Source organism: Portunus trituberculatus, chromosome 46 (assembly GCF_017591435.1).
Source record: "Portunus trituberculatus isolate SZX2019 chromosome 46, ASM1759143v1, whole genome shotgun sequence".
NCBI classification, from domain to species: Eukaryota; Metazoa; Arthropoda; class Malacostraca; order Decapoda; family Portunidae; genus Portunus; species Portunus trituberculatus.
The window spans coordinates 13,065,628-13,088,127 of record NC_059300.1 but is presented as its reverse complement, the minus strand read 5'-3'; the positions used below and the strand labels follow the sequence as shown (position 1 = coordinate 13,088,127).

At 43.6% G+C, this 22,500-nt stretch overlaps 1 protein-coding gene and 1 long non-coding RNA gene across 2 annotated transcripts in view; one reads left to right on the top strand and one right to left on the bottom strand.

The window, feature by feature from the left end:
* The window catches only part of LOC123520338, a 17,615-nt gene extending 14,671 nt beyond the window's left edge, over positions 1-2,944 (top strand). The window contains exon 3 of the long non-coding RNA XR_006679237.1: positions 2,721-2,944. This is a non-coding gene — a long non-coding RNA (uncharacterized LOC123520338). The remainder of the gene's footprint in view (positions 1-2,720) is intronic.
* The window catches only part of LOC123520337 (potassium voltage-gated channel protein Shaker-like), a 624,445-nt gene that overhangs the window by 528,631 nt on the left and 73,314 nt on the right, over positions 1-22,500 (bottom strand). The window lies entirely within an intron of this gene.

Sequence of the window (22,500 nt, the reverse complement as noted above, 5' to 3'; positions counted from 1 at the left end):
AAGTTCGAACACACACACACACACACACACACACACAGAGAGAGAGAGAGAGAGAGAGAGAGAGAGAGAGAGAGAGAGAGAGAGAGAGAGAGAGAGAGAGAGAGAGAGAGAGAGAGAGAGAGAGAGAGAGAGAGAGAGAGAGAGAGAGAGAGAGAGAGAGAGAGAGAGAGAGAGAGAGAGAGAGAGAGAGAGAGAGAGAGAGAGAGAGAAAGCACAGAGCAAGTTTATGTATTTCAATGGTTATACTAGTAGAAGTAACCCAGAAAAGAGAGAGAGAGAGAGAGAGAGAGAGAGAGAGAGAGAGAGAGAGAGAGAGAGAGAGAGAGAGAGAGAGAGAGAGAGAGAGAGAGAGAGAGAGAGAGAGAGAGAGAGAGAGAGAGAGAGAGAGAGAGAGAGAGAGAGAGAGAGAGACGTGGCAGTACGGTACGTCTGTATAATGAGTTCCCCGAAGGCAAACAGGGAAATGCTTTGCCTTTACACGAGACACACAAAAACACAAATTGAAAATGAAATGTACAGAAAAAAAAAGTAGTGAGAATCCTAAAGTTTGCGAGAAATCCGTGAGTGAGTGAGTAGAAGACATAAAGAAGCGTAACAAGCACAGACTGGCTGGGACTCGAGGCTCAAGGATAGACTATGAAAAGAAAAAAAAAAAAACACAAAAGAAAGAATGTATATACAGAAAGAAACGGACTATAATCGTCTTCTTATTTCTCGACTTAGGAAGGAAACAAAGTGCCAAAAGTGCCTGGAAGCTGAAAAAAAAATATATATAAGATGAAAAAAATAAAAGACGAAAAGAGGGAAGAAGAAGGAGGAGGAAAAAATAAGTGAACGAATGATAAGGATATAGCGAGAGGGACAAAGACGATAACGACAACACAGAGGAGGAGTAAGGGGAGGAATAACTGAATAATTAAAGGAAAGGAAGATGAAGGGCGGCACACCTTAGCCAGCTGGCCTCTGAGAATAGCGCCTCCCTTGCTTCACGCCGGCCCCTGCTGTCCCCTGGTTAATGGACGACACAACAAAGCCCGGATTACAGACGAAGGGAGAGTAATGGCGGAGGTAATGGGTGCTGGAAGGAAAGGAGGGGGGAAAGGAACCGCTTGTAGGTTTTGAGAGGGGGAGAGTCTTTCGGTGGGCGCACGAACGATGAGTGAGTGGAAGGAGTGGCTGGATAGGAATGGGAATGTTGAAGTGAGGAAATAGAAGAAAAAAGATATATTGCAGTCTAATACTTGTTTTTTTTTATTAAGAGGGAGTTTTCAAGACATTTGCCGCTGCCTTTTGGATAACGCTTAATAACTTTAAGGGAACTGGCAATCCAATGGGCCTTTATTTTTCCATTTTTTTTGTTGCCCTTGGCCAGTCTCCCCTCTTGTGTATAAAAAAACGAGTCATTGCCAGATAACAGAGGTAATTTAGCAATGGCAGGGTAATTCACACCCTCTTCTGGAAACTTAAACGATAAGAAACTGTAAAATATTTCACACTTTCATTCAACTTTGCACATTTACAACAGTGTAAGTGATATTACGAAATTTTACATAACCACACTACGTTATTGAAAAGATTACTAGTGTTATATTGAAACGAGTGCTAACTGTCTATCATATGACGTTAACTTGTAATGCAACACACGCAGCTTGAGGACGCGTGACAGTGCTGGGATAGAAATAGCTCCAAGCCACGAACCTCCAACCCAGGGAGAAACAAACAGGCAGCGGCGAGGCATCAACGCGATACAGTATTTTTAATTTCCCTCGATTGTGTGGACGCGTATGTGCGGAATGGTGAAGAAAGGCAGCAAAATAAATGAAAGGAGAAGGAAGACGCGCAGGATGGAGGCACGGAGGGAAGGACGGGAAGAGGAGATGGTGCAGATGAAAAGAAATAAAAAAATGAAGAGGAGGAAGGCAAGGAAGGACGCACGTTGCATTTGCTTCTTCTCCTTTTCTTATACCCTCGTTCGTAACTTTCTTCTTCTTCATCTTCCTCCTCGTCCTCCTCCACCTGCATGGAGTCGAAGGAGAGCGTGCGAGGGTGTGTTACTCTGGTTTCCGTCCACACGCTAATGACTACATCTTTTAAGCCTTCTTGCCTCAGCCTCTTTTCTCGCTCTGTACCACTGGCTTCCTCCCTCACGCCTTCCTTCCCTCCCTCCCTCCCTCCCTTCCTCCTTCCCTACTCCGCCCCAGCCTCAATGCAGGCCTGAGGAGACGCTTCGCGAAGGGACGAGACATAACTGACGTCTATCATAACTCGTGTGTGTGTGTGTGTGTGTGTGTGTATATATATATATATATATATATATATATATATATATATATATATATATATATATATATATATATATATATATATATATATATATATATATATATATATATATATATATATATATATATATATATATATATATATATATATATATATATATATATATATATATATATATATATATATATATATATATATATATATATATATATATATATATATATATATATATATATATATATATATATATATATATATATATATATATATATATATATATATATATATATATATATATATATATATATACTTTCAATTACGAGAAGCTAAATGAAGAAGTGAATATATATGAATATAATCAGTTATCTGTTTCCATACACATAAATATTTTTTTTTTTCGTGTGTTACAGTTGTATTTTTCTTTCTTGTGTATCCAGGAGGGCTCATCACCTCAGCGAGGAGCACATCGTTAGTGCGGTGAGGCGTGAGTGTGTACCGGGCCTGCGAGTGATCGTCAGGCCGTGGGGTGGCGCTGCGGGGCCGCCAGACGGAGATGTTACCCCGTCAAGCTGCAGGCTCCATCCGTCCCGCAATCCCCTGGGGCGATGAGCGGAAAGCAACACAGGGGCGCCTCGCCATCCGTCCACTTCAAAGTTTGAGGCGCGATAAAATTCATCATTAACAACTTGTGTTTCGTTTTGCCTTAATTGTCCTTCTAAATTTCCCAATTGGAAATTCATGTTTCATTCGCGTTTTTTAGATTTCAGTGAAGGAAGAAACACATCGCGTCCCTGCCTGTGTAACTCTGCACGCAGCAAAATCGGTGATTCCAAGAACAAGGTGCATCAATCTTTATTTAGCAATACAGTGTTACGTCCGGGTAAGAACTCTCAGCTCTCTTGTCAAACAGATAGTACAGGCGGTAGTCATAACTGGTTCTGAATGGAATATCTATTCTTAGTAGAAACCATCATCAACAAAGCTTAGAATAATATCTGAAAGGCATTTTGTTACCAGAGACACTAGTTTATTAAGTTTGTTGTAGATTCAAGTACACATTTTATAAAAGCATGATATTTTGCTGTTTTAAGAGGTTATCTTACGAATGAAAAGACTGATCTGAGAAAGGGAGATTTTCACTGGGCGGGAAGAGGTCACACCCCACAAACAGCCTGACCTTTGGCGACACACGAAGGGCTGCTCTTCATGTGAACATGTGCACTGCGTCCGTCTCATCAAAGCTTCGGCCTCGCCTAGTATTGACCAGCCGCGTCGCTTACTTTGTTTCCCAGGCCAGAGGTGTGTTTCCCCCGCGCACGCCACTGTCCCTCGTGAACTTTAGGGGGCAGTGGGACCTTTGACCTTCCCCATGCTGGTGAGAAGGTCAGGGGAAGCTCTACATGCATTACTTTGGACCTTCAAGCTGCTCGTCACTCGTGGGCGCCGCCGCTTTCAATGTCCATAAGTGGCTTGATCTCGGCGGCGACAAGGAACTGAATGCATGCAGGGCTTTAAAGCCACGAGAGCCGGGACTCGCTTGCTGGCTTAGATGAAGAAAGCAAGAATATTTAAAACCTTCCTAAGCCAACAGCAGGAATTTACTATATACGCTCGATCTGAAGTGAATTTCTCTCTCTCTCTCTCTCTCTCTCTCTCTCTCTCTCTCTCTCTCTCTCTCTCTCTCTCTCTCTCTCTCTTGGAAACCGATGCTAATGACCAACGGAGTGAAAAGTGAAAATAATGGAAAGAGCCACGTGACAGAGGATGGAAATTACGCTTGCTTAAGGCGGGAAGTAATGCTAATGTCCGCTGCCCTACATTTCCGTGAGGAGGAGGAGGAGGAGGAGGAGGAGGAGGAGGAGGAGGAGGAGGAGGAGGAGGGTAGGAAACATTAAAATAAGTAGGGGTGTAAGAGTAGGGAGAGAAAAAGGGTAATGTAATAGTGAGAGTAGTGTTGTAAGTACGAAGAGAAAAAGCCGCCGTGCGATGAGGGACGAAGATGGGAGCAGAGAAAGTAATGAAGAGAATAAACATGGGAGAAGATTTAGGAGAAGGAGAAAGAGGAGGGAGAAAAGAGGAGAATAAGGAAAAGAAAGAGAAGATGAAGGAGGAGGATATGGAATAAAAGGAAAAAAAGAGGAGAAAAAAAGGTGAAAAACAAAGAAAAGAAGAAGAAAAAAGAAGAAGAAGAAGAAGATGATGATGATGATGATGATGATGATGATAAAGAAGAAGAAGAAGAAGAAGAAGACGAAGAAGACGATAGAACTCTGGAGCATCATAGACGAGTTAAATTTGGTTCAGTGTAATGTGAAATAATACATGACACAATTTAACAAGGTGCGCCTCTACAAAAATAAGTTGACGTTTTCCACGGCAGCGCTGTGTCGGGAGGAATAAATAGACATTTTAAACATATATAAATTAAATGAATAAATTTACATTCCTATCGACTGGAGTGAGACGTGAGGGGAGAGGAGGGAGTGGCCGTTCCTCGCAGGGCAGGGCTGGTGCTCCTGGCCACCTGATTGCAGGCTCTTAGCAACATCACGAATGCAATTACGCCAAGTTCCAAAGTTTGTATTGCCTTGCTGACTGCCAAAATAAATGATGTACGTGGAGCAAGGTGGTCTGTCTCTGCTGTGAATCTCCCTTATAAAGATGATGAGGCTGGAAATGAAGATAAAAGTATTCCATGCGTTTGTCCAGCATAACATTTGCAGTGAAACCTTCCGAGCTGCCCAGCCAGTCAGTAACTCTCTCACACAAACTGTCCGAGTGTCTCCTCTTCATCAAACATAACGAATGAAATTAACGTCTCTATTTCTTCCTGATTTCTTCTTAACATGATTTTTAGTTCCAAGCATCACCGCCACCACTGGCATCAGCTCCATATTAGAACGATATTTCCATTTACTGTTCGTGTGAAGAATCTTTCAGGAAGGAAGTTTTTTCCTCCAAAGTGAGAGGGGCTTCCTTCCGCCTTTGCTCCCCTTCGCCTGCTGCAAGTCCCTCCACAGGCATCTCGTTCACTATGTACCCTTCCCTAAGTGTCAGAAACTCACGGATGGCGACAATCCGCGGCAAAGAAAGGTTAGTGAAGGTCAACGAACTTTCTCGCCTATAAGAGAACACTCTCACCAACAGAAACAAAAAGAAATGCTTTCGCTGACTGCCACAGGTAATCCAGCATCATCAACCTTGTGACCAAAGTAGCATACACCTTACGATGGTCGCGTCCATCAACAGGATCCAACGTTCAGATTCTGTCTTTAAACCAGCTTGAAAATTTTTCAGTTCCATCGAAAATATTGAATTATTACAACGATAGTGGATCATCAAAAAAAAAATAAATAAATAAATAAATAAATAAATAAATAAATAAAAAATGGATACCTCATGAATGAAAAGTACACACACACACACACACACACACACACACACACACACACACACGGTAGCTCAGTGGTTAGAGCGCTGGCTTCACAAGCCAGAGGACGTGGGTTCGATTCCCCGGCCGGGTGGAGATATTTGGGTGTGTCTCCTTTCACGTGTAGCCCCTGTTCACCTAGCAGTGAGTAGGTACGGGATGTAAATCAAGGAGTTGTGACCTTATTGTCCCGGTGTGTGGTGTGTGCCTGGTCTCAGTCCTATCAGAAGATCGGAAATAATGAGCTCTGAGCTCGTTCCGTAGGGTAACGTCTGGCTGTCTCGTCAGAGACTGCAGCAGATCAAACAGTGAAACATACACACACACACACACACACATATATATATATATATATATATATATATATATATATATATATATATACACACACACACGCACACATGTAGTATTGTATTGTATTAGATATTAGTTTTAATGCAATCATTTTGTACTGAATGTATCGCGAGGCTTAATCTGTTCCAGCGGTCATTTCTTGTCCAGTAATTCACGGAATGCATTGTTTTAATGGCACCCATTTCCGCCCTCGGCGAAACACAGATGACTTTATTATGGCACTGACCGCTCCAACATTTGTGACTTATTACCATTATTATTAACAATAATTATAAAAAAGATAATAAGAAAATGATAATGATAGTAATAATGAATATAATAATAATAATAATAATAATAATAATAATAATAATAATAATAATAATAATAATAATAATAATAATAATATAATAATAATAATAATAATAATAATAATAATAATAATAATAATGATAATAATAATAATAATAATAATAATAATAATAATAATGATAATAATAATAATAATAATGATAATAATAATAATGATAACAATATTAATAATAATAATGATAATAATGATAATGATAATAATAATAATAATAATAATAATAATAATAATAATAATAATAATAATAATAATATGACTACTACTACCACTACTACTACTACTTATTTTACTACTACTACTACTACTACTACTACTACTACTACTACTACTACTACTACTACTACTACTACTACTACTACTACTACTACTACTACCACTACTACTACTACTACTACTACTACTACTACTACTACTACTACTATTACTGGTGGTGGTGCTGCTACTACTACCACCACCACCAAACACCACCTCTGACACCACCACCACGACAAATAGGCACCAGCACCACTACTACACCCAATGGTAGCTCAGTCGATCTTTACCCATGGCTTGAAATACCCGGCGAGCGTAACAGGCTCGTCCGCACACCTTAATTCAGCCACTCCAGACAAACGCCACACACTCCTTTCTCCTGACTCGCCTTTCAACAAGACTGAAAGGCTCTTCTCACTTCCCACCGCCACGCCTCCTGCACTATGCCACCTCAGCACACCCAGCCACACCTGCTCATCCTCCTCCCCCTCCTCCTCCTCCTGCTCTTCATTCTCTCTTGCTTATCCTCATCACTGCCTGCCTCGTATTAGCCTCACATGCCACGGACGCCTTCCCAGTTCACAGTATAGCACCTTCTTTCCACCTCCTTCCCTTCCCTGATTCTCAGCTCCCTCACTACTTCAACCCGCCGCAGAGTCGTCGACGGAGACCACTTGAGTCAAAGGCACCAACACTGATGAATAATGAATGAGCAGCGAGTAAGTTGCCGCGCAGGAAGAGAGATGTGAAGGGATTTTTGTGTCTTGCTCTTCTCCTTGGCGGGAAGAATGGAAGACAGGGCAAATCTTGAATGATAGGAAATGACTCTCTCTCTCTCTCTCTCTCTTTTTTTTTTTTGCATTTTGATTGTGTTCAAGAAGCGTGGAGTGGGGAGTGTTTCTAAGGCATAGCAAATTAATTCCTTCGATCTTTTACGTTGTTTTGCTGCGAGAAATAAAGGCGAATAATTGAAATCTCTCACGCCATGGCGAGTGGTTAGCATGGCCACAAAAATCAAGAAAGAATCTCCATACGATAAAATATAAGGACATGAACACGCGTGTACACACACACACTCACACACACACACACACACACACACACACACACACACACACACACACACACACACACACACACACACACACACACACACACACACACACACACACACACACACACACACATACAATCATTGTTTAAATATGGTAAATAGAATGGATTAACAAATGATAATGAAATGACACCAGAGGACAAACACTCCACGTAAATAGAGAGAGAGAGAGAGAGAGAGAGAGAGAGAGAGAGAGAGAGAGAGAGAGAGAGAGAGAGCGGCTAATATGTTTCTGAGAACCGCTGCGGCACTATCAGCAAGCGAGGGAGAGGCGGCAGCGGATGGGGAGGAATAATTGAGAGCAGAGGCCGGACTGGACAGTGGATATTGAATTAATCAAGTAAAACCCAGCGGTAACACGGCTTTGTTTATTTGGTGTTGCTCTGACGAGGTGGTGGCGGTGTTGTGGAGGGTCGAGGTGGAAGGAAGAGAAGGGGAAACAGAAGGAGAAGAAGGAAAAGGAGGAGTTAGGGATAGAGGGCAGGAGGGAGGCGGCTGGCAGTTCATGGAAGGAAGTGGCCGAGTGATTTGTTTGGGCCTTTGTGAAGTCTGTGTCAGCCTCTTTTTGTGGAAGACGTTTGACGGTCGTTTCTGGCTAGACTTTATTCTGCTCTGGTTCCATTTTTCCTTCCATGAAGTCTGTGTGTGTGTGTGTGTGTGTGTGTGTGTGTGTGTGTGTGTGTGTGTGTGTGGGTGGAGGGGACGATATAGTGTGAAGCATGTCAGAAATGTTCCCGCCCTCGATGCCAGCTCCGTAAGGCCTGTGGTAAACCAAGGTCATCTGTGCTTCATTCCAAAAACACAAACTCAAAATATGTTATTCATTCAAGAGCCCAAGCCTTTCTCTCTTTTTTTTCTCTCTCTCTCTCTCTCTCTCTCTCTCTCTCTCTCTCTCTCTCTCTCTCTCTCTCTCTCTCTCTCTCTCTCTCATTCTCTACTAGATTTGTAATGATACGTTCGAGAGGTAAAGATAAGATATGCGTGAAAGCACAGGTGGTGTGAGGAGAGAGGCGGCACCCCACCAGATGCTGCGGCGCCACTAGCTCACTGTGACAGCAGCACGGCAGGTCCAGGCTGGCCCAGGCCCTCTCTTCAAGGAATGGTGGAGAGAAGGGGAAGGAGGAATGAAAAAAAAGAAGAGCAAGGAGGCGCAATGCGAGGGAAAGTGAAGACGCTAAGTAGTTAGGTAATGACCTTGGGGAATTCTTGTAAAAGAGAACGCGAGTACGCGCGCAGCACACACACACACACACACACACACACACACACACACACACACACACACACACACACACACACACACTAAAAATCAGAATAGCGTCAGTCACATTACTCTCTGTGAATGACCTTGAACTTGACATGTAATGACAGTGACTCACGCTGCCGACAGGTGAGTCAGATCCAAAAGATGGGTAAATCGCCTTGGCAGGGGAGGTCAACGTGAGGCCTGTGACCTCGCCACCGCAAAGGTCGATATAAAGAGGATGGCAACAGAGGACAGTCTCCCGCCAACACCTCGTCAGGGTCTGGGAATAAAAGTCTCAGGTCTCGCCACGCCGCCTCCTCCCCGCCAACACATTCTGCTACCATTTGCTCTGCCACCTCCTCCTTTACTGAAGCATTACCGATAACACTGCTCACTGTATTAGTAATGAGATCTTGTGGAACATACAGTTACAGCAACTAACATATAAGCACCAAGGCATCTGATCCCTGCTCATCCCTCACACCAACGCTTTGCTCCCCTTGACGAACAATAATATTCTCAGCACCACTCTATTGCTTACTTGTGCTACACGCCATCCTAAAGCCAGTACTGCAATAACCTTTCCACATTCCCTCTAGCTACGACAATCTCTACAGACACAACACAATACCAGCCTTTACACACTGCATCCCAACCCACAACCCTCAACACCACCCCACTGTCCTCACCTCACACCTCACTCCCCCCCTTCATTCCACCCGTCACGCCCCTCTTCCCACACCAAAAGCCAGTGTTTCTGACCCACAGCGCAACCACCGGGCCATCCTTTCACCCTCGCAGCCTCCCACTTAACACCTCCCCATGCCTCCCACGTCTCGACACCCACTGCTCCTGACCACTACACACGCCAGGTAGGAGTGACGCGGCGCTGTAATGAGTCGCCTTTAGGTTGACGTCGCCTCTCAGATGAACACAAGTAGCAGACACCGCTCACCTGCTCATTAGTCCAGAACGTCAAGGTGTTGGGATGAAGAGTGGTTAAATGTTTTTATGAGGTCATTCGTTTACTACTCTTGCTTATGTGTTGTTATTTATTTTTTCTTTCTGTTTCTTTTTATAGTTTGCTTTGTTGTTTCATAGCCAAATGATTATATGTACTATGCTTCTACAACTCTTTTTCTGTTCCAAGTTGCGGCTTAGTGTAGATAAAAATATTTACTCTATGTTTCAGAGTCACTGCGGAAATGTCAATTGATGGTGGAGAGTAAAACATCGTCGTTCATGCCTTCGTGGTTCGGCTGATATTTTTTCTCGACTTGCTATACGTGTGCCAGCTACCGATGATGAGAGGACAGCAAGAGTACGGAGAGTATATGTAAAACAAAACAGATTTTTAATGAGTTTTATTTGTCCGATTTATGAAACACTCCGTTGACATTAATCTTTTACATGTGATATAATTAAATCGACTATATTAGTGGAGAATCACCGTCAAAGCTTTCAGTAACTTACGCCAATCTGCAGCCGACGTCACCAAGGTACTCTGTCATAGCAAACATGGCGCCTAGAGTACCTTGCTCCCTTCTCTCCGACAAAACTTGAGTGCGGTGGTGGGCGGGGGTGGCTGTGGAGGTGGCCGAGGTGGTGGTGGCGGGTGGGGTGACCCGTGCGGTGCGGCGGGACCTACTCGGGTCACGCACACAGCCACCTCTTGAACCTCTCCTTCATGATTGGCTGAAGGTCACGCCCAGGCCACCGCCAACATGAGGCTTTCACCACCACAACATTTTCCTGTGTGTTTGTCAGTCAGGGTGGCGAGGTGTTGCGGCCGTCTGTTGTGTGTTGTCGCTGTGCTCACAGGAACACCGGCCGTCTCTGCGGTCCTTCGTGGTACACACATGCAAACACGCACAGGGACACATACATGACACTTCAAACAGGAGGAAATACTGAACGTTCCTCTCAGCAGAATTTATTTATTATCGACTTAGGGTCATCATGGTTCTGTTTCCTCATTTCTGAAACTAGATCAAGAGGCATTGAGCACAGAGACAGCCAGACACCAGACATAAGATGGATTAGGGGCAATAACCTGCACGCTACACGACAATGATACCTGATTTATCGCTACTTTCCACCTGACAATCACTCCGACACCGATGATCAAGAGTGTGTAAATGTTGTCGTATTTTGCCAGTATGCCCGTGACTGATGCGCCATCACTACTAACACTACAATAGGCCAGAGGGTGAGACCAGGAGGGAAGGAACCGAAGAAGAGAACCCCAGCATGAGAAAAATAGCTTGATTTTCTTTAGACGTTTCATACATCTGTTTGTATAAATGAACACTTTATGTGGTTCAAGTTTTATGATGTTTGAAGCCATTTACAAGTTCTAATCGAAAACATTTTAATGGCCCATACCTTACAAAGTCTTCCTGTAACTGTAATATTTGGTTGTGGTCAATATCTATCAATCAGTCTATCTGTGTGAGTAATGACGAGGGAGGGAGGAAAGGACACTATTATGACAACACTCCACATCTGCTGGTAAAGAAAATAAGTGAAACAATACTATTAGAAAAGAAGAAGGAAACCTGACATAAGTCCACGGTCAGAATATAAAGGGAGGAAGAGGAGGAGGAGGAGGAGGAGGAGGAGGAGGAGGAGGAGGAGGAGGAGGAGGAGGAGGAGGAGGAGGAGGAGGAGGAGGAGGACAAGAACAACAACAAAACAAGAACAAGAAGAACAGGAAAAAAAACAAAAACAAGAACAAGAAGAACAAGAACAAGAACAAGAAGAACACGGGCAAGAAGAAGAAGAAAAAAAAGTAAAGAAAGATAAACAACAAAAGAAAAATAAGAAAAAAAAAATAGAAGTGAAACAAGAACGAGGAATAAGAAAGAGAAGAAGAAGGAAAAAAAAGAAGGAGGAAAAGAAGGAGGAGGAGTAGAAGAAGAACAACAAAACCACACAATAAAATCATGAGACAAACCACGAGGTGCCTGAAAGCGCTACACGGAAGAGAGAGAAGAGAATATTTTGAGAGTCTGGAGAAGAAAAACAAAGAAAAAAATGACTGACTTCTTGACTCTATGATGGAAGAAGAAGAAGAAGAAAAAAGAGAAGAGGGAGAGACAAGCTACTGGAGAGGACGGGAGGCGGGGGGAAAGAGTTACAGAGAGAGACAGAGAGAGAGGGTGAGGGAGGGTGGCAGGGTTCTACAACAAGGTGGGAAGGGCAGGATCAGGCGCCCATGTAACAAGTCCATAGGGGCTCACGTAATCAACTTAGTTTCTGCTCACTGGTGTGTAGCCGAGGCCCGCGACGCAAGCCGTTTTACTCTATCTACCTTGTTTGACGGCGAGGGAGCGAGAATCAGATACAGAGAGAGAGAGAGAGAGAGAGAGAGAGAGAGAGAGAGAGAGAGAGAGAGAGAGAGAGAGAGAGAGAGAGAGAGAGATGGGTAGATATAGATAGACAGACAAATAGATAGATAGATAAATAGATAGATAGATAGATAGATAGATAGATAGATAGATAGATAGATAGGATAGATGAGAGAGAGAGAGAGAGAGAGAGAGAGAGAGAGAGAGAGAGAGAGAGAGAGAGAGAGGTGTTAATCAAGTATTCAGGTTCTTTGGGCTGAGGACGTTTAGCGGCTCATGCGCTAATACACACCTAAGCTTGCTGCGATAAACTAACCATGAGGGAAGCGATCATACGTAAAGACTAAGATAACACCCAGTACTGCTCTGTTTGTGTTCCTATGCTCGTCAGGGATTCGATGGAGCTGCATTGAAAAGAGGAATCGTCTAATATTACATTCTCCATCTCTCTTGGATTAAGGCCGCAGCAGTGATGGACGTTAGGTGTGAATGTAATGACTATTCGTGGTGAGTCAAGACGCGGCAATCCGCAAGGTCACTCGTTCTTCACCGTCAGTTTATTGCCTCCTCAACCTGCAGCTCCGAAGACCGTCCAGCCCCAGGTCTTGATAGTTTCCCTTTAACCTTCAGTATTTAAGTAACGCCGCTACCCCGGGCAACGACGCCGTCAGCCACCCTCCCTCCTTGGCTCTCTCTCTCATCGCCCCCCTCCTCTCAACACGTCTCCCTCGCCCACGCGGCCGACGCTTCCCCTCCCACAAGAAACAACCACGTCCCCGCCAACTAATTACCAACCATCACATGTGGTGCGTCAACTTCACATCTTCGTCGCCTATCGAAATCTACATGTCAGACTTGCCAGGAACTCTGCGGCGCCGCCCATGGAGGAGTGCAGGCCACGGATGCAACACCGCCCCGCCCACCGGGTTTGTGATGCAGGGTGGAGCAGCGTACTAATACAGGCCACAAGCCTCCATATTTTACTAAAAATACACAAGAAAATTCTTGAGCCGAGGTGAAGGCTAAGTTCAGCCTTTATGCAGCACAAAGAGGCCCGTCAGCTGCTGGATATGCCTGGTACCGAGGAAGGGCAGCTCCCTGAATTTCAGAGTCAACACAGCCAACCTTCTGGCCTTCGCTGCTACACCGTGTGGCCTCACCTTGCTCACCCACTCTCTCTGTCCGTCTTATTACTTTTGAAATCACCTAACAACCAGATATAATGCTTGATTTTTTTTCCCATTAATATAAAGAGAATGTGTTGAGAGCTATATATGAGTGGGAAAGAAATATTCATATATATTTAGCATCAATACAGTCTCGAGTAAGTGAACTGACCACCACGATTATCATTCACTATCAATCCCGGCAAGGAACAGTTTTTGCTCGTCCAGAATCAGACAACGAGCCGGTGAAAAGTGAGGATTTAAGCTTTAAGGTTACAGTGTCATTACCACTGACTGAACAAGACACCACCATCAACAGGCTGTTGTGTGGCCTGATTACTTTCAATAACCACTCACTAGTCCACGGAGGGACATGGAATCGACCTTTAAGACCAATCAGTGTTGAGGTCGAATGGTGGCGAGGCGTGTGAGGAGAGCAACACAAACTGGGTGACGAAACACGACATTTACAAAGGTTCACATGGAACTTCCATGTGTTGTATACGCGGCGTTGCTGTAAGCTGCTGGTGTTTTCCTGAGGATGAAGACAGCCTGCGGTGCCTCCCGATCACCATGCGGTCAAAAGTGACCCGAGTAATGTCACGTGGCTAAAACTCGTCAAACTCTATTGGTAATTGTGTCTAACTTATGTGACTCTTTGAGTCTCTGTGTATCAATGCTACACAAAACTCGGAGGGCATATATATATATATATATATATATATATATATATATATATATATATATATATATATATATATATATATATATATATATATATATATATATATATGTGTGTGTGTGTGTGTGTGTGTGTGTGTGTGTGTGTGTGTGTGTGTGTGTGTGTGTGTGTGTGTGTGTGTGTGTGTGTGTGTGTGTGTGTGTGTGTGTGTGTGTGTGTGTGTGTGTGTGTGTGTGTGTGATATAAAAGACAACAAGCTAATATATTGGTGTCAACTAGTTAACTATGCATTCATATTCACATAAAATTGACTACGAGCTTCTCTGAAAAATGTTATACTAATGATTAATGAGTGAGCCAAGAAATGAGTGATGTTAGTGGCGGCGACGGTCAGCACCCTCACCCTCCCTTCAGGTGGCCGTTAGTGGCGGGCCGGGGTGTCCCTACACAGCCAGTAATACTTAGTAGCGACACGGACACACTCGCACAATTTATTTTTGCTATCAGTACGGCCACTGGTCAGACGAGGCTCCGAGGCATCCTTGTGAGCAGATCTCCTTTCTTTGCACGTTCTTTATTTCAGAGCTTTTGGTTATATGATCTAACTTTTCTCACTGAAAGAAAGGCAGATTTTTCAATTCCACTTCACTCTTCTTCTCAGCGTTCATCCCGTTCCTTATCACTCGTCAGAAAACACTTATTTATCATAACCTGCATTTGCACCACATCTCCGGTCAACTTCCTTGTAGCTTTTATTAACTTCCGAACAATATCCTGCCGTCATTGCAACACATTCCGGAGCCGTCATGGACGTGCATGAGGCAGCGTTTGGGAGGCGATGCGACGGAGTACCGAGAAGCGGAGAGCCTGAGGCCGCCGGCACACAAGTGCGATGGCACACTGGTGGCCCTGTACAGCCAGCCCAAGCCCCCGACTCTGAGTGCCACGCGCCCCGTCCTCCTCCAGCCCAACACTGTTACCAAGAGCAACCAATCCTTTAAAACTTACCAAATATAATTTTTCTGATGATTTGTAACATTCCTATTTTTTCAGGCTATTTTTACAACGTTCTTTGACATTTACTGTTGACTGACTTTAATCAAAGTTATGAAAAAGAACGTAACTAGGTTTTTGGAAAGGTTGGCGCTGCTTTGGTATCTGGTAACAGTGGGATGCTCTTGCCTCCCTCCACCCCTGCCCTGGCACGACCCGGGCCCTGCTCTGCTACACTGCTGCTGTTGAGAGGGCGGTCCTCGTTGTTGACATCCTGCACCATCCCCACGCTCCCTCCTCTCGCTCTTCTTTACTCACATCCACACTCCTCCTTGCTAAATTAGAGGCTTCTTTTTTCACCCCGCCTCCCTAACGTGACACCTCGTCTTGACACCTACACTCCACCCTCCTCTTACTCAATCTAAACATCCACCTGCCCTACATCTGTTCATCGCTCCTCTCTTCTGTAAACCTTTCCCTCCCCATCCCCCCTCGCCCCTTTGCACACTGTCTACGTGATGCAGAGTACAATTCCTGAAAATGCAATACATAAATGAATAAATAAATAAACAAATAAATGTACAAACCGCGAGCAGTTTGAAGTTTGATCTTAAAGGGAAATTATTTCAGTGTGGTGGTGGTGTGCTGCTACACGGTTACTTCTTCTTATAGTTTGCTCTTCTCTTCTTTCTTTTCTCTCCTTTTTGAAACACGGTGCGGTCTGAGTGTTAATAATTCAGACAGCACAGGTAATGAGTTCCACATGTGTTCGCTGCTCATCATTTTTAAAGCACACGCAGAGATCTGACAGCAGCCAAAGCGTGTTAGAAGTTTCTCTTTATGCTGAGACAGACGCACGCACAGCACAGCAATCCGATGCAACATGGCAGCGCTGGATGGCATAAATAAGAATTGCAAAATAAGATGATGCTTCCACGTGGGAATGGCACGTGATACACCCAGGAAACTCCTCTAATGTCCGTGAAAAGCATAACAACACTACTCGTTAGGCATGAACAATGAGGCAACGCACACCTGTTACCTTCACCCTATCACTTCCCAACACACCCCACCAGTGCCCTTCATGCTGGCAGATGACACGTGGCTTCTCCTGACAAGCTTTCCTGAGCCACTTGAACGTTGCAACAAAGACAGAGCGGACACTGCTCGATACCGTTAAGTTATACTGCGTGACAGAAAGATGACTGCTGGATAGGAAAGAGAAAGGAGAATCTGAGAGAAGGAGAAAAGATGGAGAGTGCAGAAGGGTGAGTGGAGGATTTAAAAAAAAAAAAAGGGAAAATGGAAGAGGGGTGATGGGGGATAGGTGTGAGAAGGGACTGGAGTATGGGAGAAGGAAATAATAGGAACGAGGAGGAAGACAGAGATGAGAGATAATGAGTATCAAGAGAAAATGAGGAAGGGAAAGAAGATAAAGGAAGGATATTGAAAGACAGGGGAAAGTATGAAGATTAGAAGGAGGACGAAACGCAAAATGGCTGAGAGGAGGTAGAATATAAAAGAGAAAAAAAAAGAGAAGGAGGTGTAATAAAAAGAGAGGTAGAGGAAGGCAGAAAGATCAAGCAAATTAATTAAGCTCCTTTCTGGCCAAACTGTCCTGTGCTGACCTGCGACACAAACAAACCCTCACACTGCCACTTGTTTGTCACGTGGTTTGGAATATGTGTTTGCCGACCTAATAACAATAACAAATCAAACTTTTTAACACAAATGCATGAAAGTAAATTTGTAAATGACTTGCTATCTAATGAATTTCCCCCGACTATGTAAACACTAAAGTACAAGAGATTATTTTCGTTAGATAAAAAAGACAATGAGAGTGAGTATAATAATTATATGTTTTTATTTACTTATTTTTCCCGCCAGCTAATTATGCATGCCAACATAAATTATTTAAACACTCATTACATAATGCACCACAAAGATTCAGGTATACACTCGACAAATACAGTTCTTACTCTTGCAACCCTGTGGTCTATGGGGCTCAGTGCTGCACGGCTTAATTAACCTGGTGGTGGAGAAACAGTGAAGGTAATATAAGTCACAAATATCAGTCACATGTGATAGTGTGACGAATAAATGTGAGTGAAAATTTACTTCAACGAATTTTTTTTTTCTTTTGGCATTTCTTGTATTTATTCCAAAATTTTCATTCTCTTTCCTCACATGTTTGCAAATGCCTGGTTCTTCACTTTTCCTTCGTTTCCTTAATTATTTTCCATTCATTACATTCACATTAGTTATTTTCTATACTGTCCTTTCCCTTTCACTATAATCTATCAAATTCTCTTGGTTTCCTTCATGAAATAAGTCACGAATATTAGACACAAACAACAGTGTGACGAATAAATGTAGGAGGCAACTTATTACTACAACAAAATTTTCCTTATATTTTGTCACTTCTTGTAGTTAATCCAAAAATCTCATTCTCTTTCTTTATATGTTCCCAAAATACCTGGTTCTTATTTTTTCTCCTTTCCTCTCCTCAACATTCCATTAAATTATCTTGGTTCCCTTTATTTCCTCCGAGTGTTTGGCGGTTTTCTGGCTCTTCACGACTCTTCCAGGTTCAGTATAAACACCGAGAGGCTCTGTGGCTTGCAAAGTGCCCCGCTGGATAGAAAAAAAGAAAAAAAACAGCACTCATTTCCGTGGCCGCGTGGAGTGTTTCCCTGGGGCTGCGACGTGAGGCAGTCTTGCTGAGGGGGATTCGACGCGATTTAAGACCCATCTCTTAAAGAGGCACTCATATATGACGAGACCAGCACACCGTCACCCGTCGCATCCGTCCCGCTGCCTCCACCTGTCTCTCTACACCCGTCACTTTTCCCTGTTATTTGTAGCCGTAGACTTTGCCTTTCCAGCAGGTGACCGGAAACTCGGACAAACACTCTATACCTGTGACTTTTGTTTGCTCTTATTTGAGTGATTGAAATAAAGGTGTGTGACTCTTAATTGTGTACATACTTGTGTGTGTGTGTGTGTGTGTGTGTGTGTGTGTGTGTGTGTGTGTGTGTGTGTGGATGGATGGCTGTGTGTGTGTGTGTGTGTGTGTGTGTGTGTGTGTGTGTGTGTGTGTGTGTGTGTGTGTGTGTGTTGCTAATAATATGGATGACAGTGAACAACAACAGCAACAACAACACTACTACCACCAACAACAACAAGAGCACCAACCTTAACATTAACAACAGCAATACCAAACACACACCGTAGGCCTGCCATTAGCCCTCCCCTATCGGAATATTGAGCACCACGATCCAGCCTCCCATCACCACGCCTGTTCCGCCTCACCCTCATTAAAGGAGAGTCATGGAAGCTCACTCCAGACCGCCATTAAGTCTCACCTCCCTCGCTCTTCCTTATCTTCCTAAATTATCTCATTACAGCCGATCGCGTCACTCGGATGGCGGAGCGCTCCTCATCCTAACACACACGCCCTCCTTCACTATATTCCCCCTCACCATTACTGCCACTCCCTCCCCGTCCTTCCTAACTACCTTTCTCCTCATCATTGCCATCTTCCTCACACGCTGTTTGTTCCTCTACCTCCTGTTACTTGGCCCATTCCTGCCTCTACTCCGCTCACTTAGTAACATATCTCTCTCTCTCTCTCTCTCTCTCTCTCTCTCTCTCTCTCTCTCTCTCTCTCTCTCTTCATAAAAATAGAATAAAAAATGAATAAATGAAACCTCCAACACCTACAGGTACTTTCTAATGACAGTCCAGTTATCAAACAAAGATTAGTATAGTGTAATCTACGTAAGTTATCGTTTACTCTCACAAGAAGAGCGTCTTGGAGCCACGCGAGATGGTCTTGTTGACAGCGTATCAGCCTTGTGGTGTGCGATATGTGGGCCTTGGATGTTAAACGTGAGTACTTAACCTTAGCAGCACCTCATACTGCACACTTGTGGGGAATCTTTAGAGTACACACACACACACACACACACACACACACACACACACACACACACACACACACACACGCACACACACACACACACCTTGAAAAAAAATGTACACCCACTTTTTATTTTCTCTTTAAAAGTTAAAAGACAAAAACTGGAACAGAGGGCTCAACATTTGCATTTATATGTTGTGTTCGATCTTTTTAAATGACGTTCTCTTTTTTTTCTCTCTCTCTTTTCAACCCAATGTTAGTCTCAGGAGAGCAACATACAAAAAAACTAACCAAACAAGAGAGAGAGAGAGAGAGAGAGAGAGAGAGAGAGAGAGAGAGAGAGAGAGAGAGAGAGAGAGAGAGAGAGAGAGAGAGAGAGAGAGAGAGAGAGAGAGAGAGAGAGAGAGAGAGAGAGAGAGAGAGAGAGAGAGAGAGAGAGAGAGAGAGAGAGAGAGAGAGAGAGAGAGAGAGAGAGAGAGAGAGAGAGAGAGAGAGAGAGAGAGAGAGAGAGAGAGAGAGAGCGACCTTGGAAGATGACAAAAACACGACCTTCACGAAAAAAATACACCTCATCTCCAAAATAGTTCCATAAATCACCCACAAAAAGTCAAGATTTGAATAAGCAGAGGTTAGTGGTGGGCCGAGCCGGATGGATGACACAAAAGCGGCATCTGCTCCTACTGGTTGGCGGGTACATACTCCTCTGCTGCTCCTTCTTGGGAGGGGGGAGAGGGTATGGGAAGTAGAGGTTACAGAGAGAGAGAGAGAGGAAAAAAAACACATTAATAGGAAGGTGAAAGAAAAAAATGCATCTTGAAGGAGGAATAGAGGCATGTTTAAAGTGGGGCGAGTACTGGTGGTGGAGGATAAGGAGGGCGTGGCTGAGCATACATTGGTGACACAGACAACAGAGACAATGGGTAAAATAACCAACGAAGAGCTGATTTCAAGACATTTTTCCCAGACTTTTGCCTAACACTATTTGATCTTTAAGGGAACTGGCAATCAAGTGGGCCTGCTTCTTTTTATTTTTGCTATTGTCCCTGGTCTGCTTCCTCTCTTGCATTAAAAAAAAAAAAGATAAATTACACCAAGAGGAAGGACGGGAGGCGGATGAGGAAAGAGTAATGCTGGCAGAAAGAACACCTGCGAGAGAATCCAGGAAATACGTGACACAGGTTAATGAGAGTGACGGAGGTGGCAAAGTAAGGGAAAAGGGGAAACTCACCGCCATACTGTCAGCTCGTCGCTCCTGTTGCTACAAGTTTTATGGTTGCAATGTACAGTGGAACCATGCGTACTTTGGGGTCTGAGGGGTCTCCAAGCGCACGGGTTCGAATCCTGTCCACGGTCTGAGAGTTGGTTGGGCTTCCTCACTCGGGGCAACGGTTTCCTAGCGGGTGGGGTTTGAGATATAAGATACCCCCAAAATTATCCCTTTTAACTCATAAATTCCCGTGAAAAGCCCACATGGTATAAAGAAAAAAAAAAAAGGCTCAGTTTGACATACTGCGTTTCGTAATGCCTTTAAGAATTCAAAGCTATTCTTTCGTTGTTAGTTTCGTCTTCGTTGTGTTCTTGAATCTGTGTTGTCATTTTTTTTATGTGAAAGGGAGAAGCTTGCTAAGACTAATATAAAACAGGAAATAGACCCACTATGTTGCCATTCACTTTGCAGGTCCGAGAGAGTTAGTAAAAAAAGGGATAAATGTCTTGAAATCTCTTTATGTTTCCTTTATCTTGTTTTTCTTTTTTGTGTGGATCTGCGATGAAAAAACAACAACAACATTGATCTTCCTTCTCTTAAGCGTCGGAATATCGCAGTTAGTCACAGCGCAGAGTTTTGACGCAGCGAAATAGAGAAACACTGCGTAGAGTTTTGGATCACTTAAACTTAAAAAAAAAAAAAACATAGATCTCTCTTCTCTTAAGCGTCGGTATATCGCAGTTAGTCACAGCTCGGAGTTTTGACGCAGCGAAATAGAGAAACACCGCGTAGAGTTTGGATCACTTAAACTTTCTCGGCTAGTGAGGAGGAACCAAGTTTGTATAGCTTTCCTTTGCGACTATTTCGATGTCAAGATGTTAAAGAGAGAAAAAACATTGAAACTTCTTAACATTACAAAACATTTGATTTGAGAGACCAGGAAGTTTAAAAGCAAATATTAAGCAAACAAAAAAAGTAGAAAGAGGACAAAAAATCTCAAGAATTTGTTAACTGCTTACTGTGCTAAACATTTTTTTTTTTTTGTTGCTGTTTAACTGAATTGAAAGCAAAATCTTATTATCAAACTATTTCCAGAAATGCAGCAGCTGTTCCCTCATCCCCTCTCTCTCTCTCTCTCTCTCTCTCTTAATATATACTTCCCGTTTTTTTTCCTCTATGTTGACTCTCATTTTCTATCTTCCACACCTCCCCCCCTCCCCTCTTCTTACTTCCCATTCCTGTAGTTCCTTCACCTTGGTCTCACGCCAAATTCCTGTCCTATCCAAGCAATATTTTGTAATAATAAACAACAGTTGTGACTTTCTTATTCTTTAATATGAACGACTGTTTACATGTGTGTGTGTGTGTGTGTGTGTGTGTGTGTGTGTGTGTGTGTGTGTGTGTGTGTGTGTGTGTGTGTGTGTGATTCACTATTTGATCTGCTCCAGTCTCTGACAAGACAGCCAGACGTTACCCTACGGAACGAGCTCAGAGCTCATTATTTCCGATCTTCGGATAGGCCTGAGACCAGGCATACACCACACACCGGGACAACAAGGTCACAACTCCTCGATTTACATCCCGTACCTACTCACTGCTAGGTGAACAGGGGCTACACGTGAAAGGAGACACACCCAAATATCTCCACCCGGACGGGGAATCGAACCCCGGTCCTCTGGCTTGTGAAGCCAGCGCTGTGTGTGTGTGTGTGTGTGTGTGTGTGTGTGTGTGTGTGTGTGTGTGTGTGTGTGTGTGTGTCTAGGATCTTACGTGATTATCACTAATAAAATTTCCAAGAGAATAAAATACCGTACCGTTTTGAGAAATAAAGGCTGAAGAAAAATATAAATGTATTTCATGTTTTCACTCAAGAAGAAGTTTGGCAAGCAAAGGTGAAGAGGAAGGAAGGAAGGAAGGAACGAACGAACGAGGAAGGAGGGAAGCAAGACAAGAAGGAAAATGTTGTGAAAGGAAAATGGAAGGAGAGAGAGAGAGAGAGAGAGAGAGAGAGAGAGAGAGAGAGAGAGAGAGAGAGAGAGAGAGAGAGAGAGAGAGAGAGAGAGAGAGAGAGAGAGAGAGAGAGAGAGAGAGAGAGAGAGAGAGAAAAGGATGGCTGAGATAGCGTGTGGAGAAGGAAACAGAGGTAGAGGGA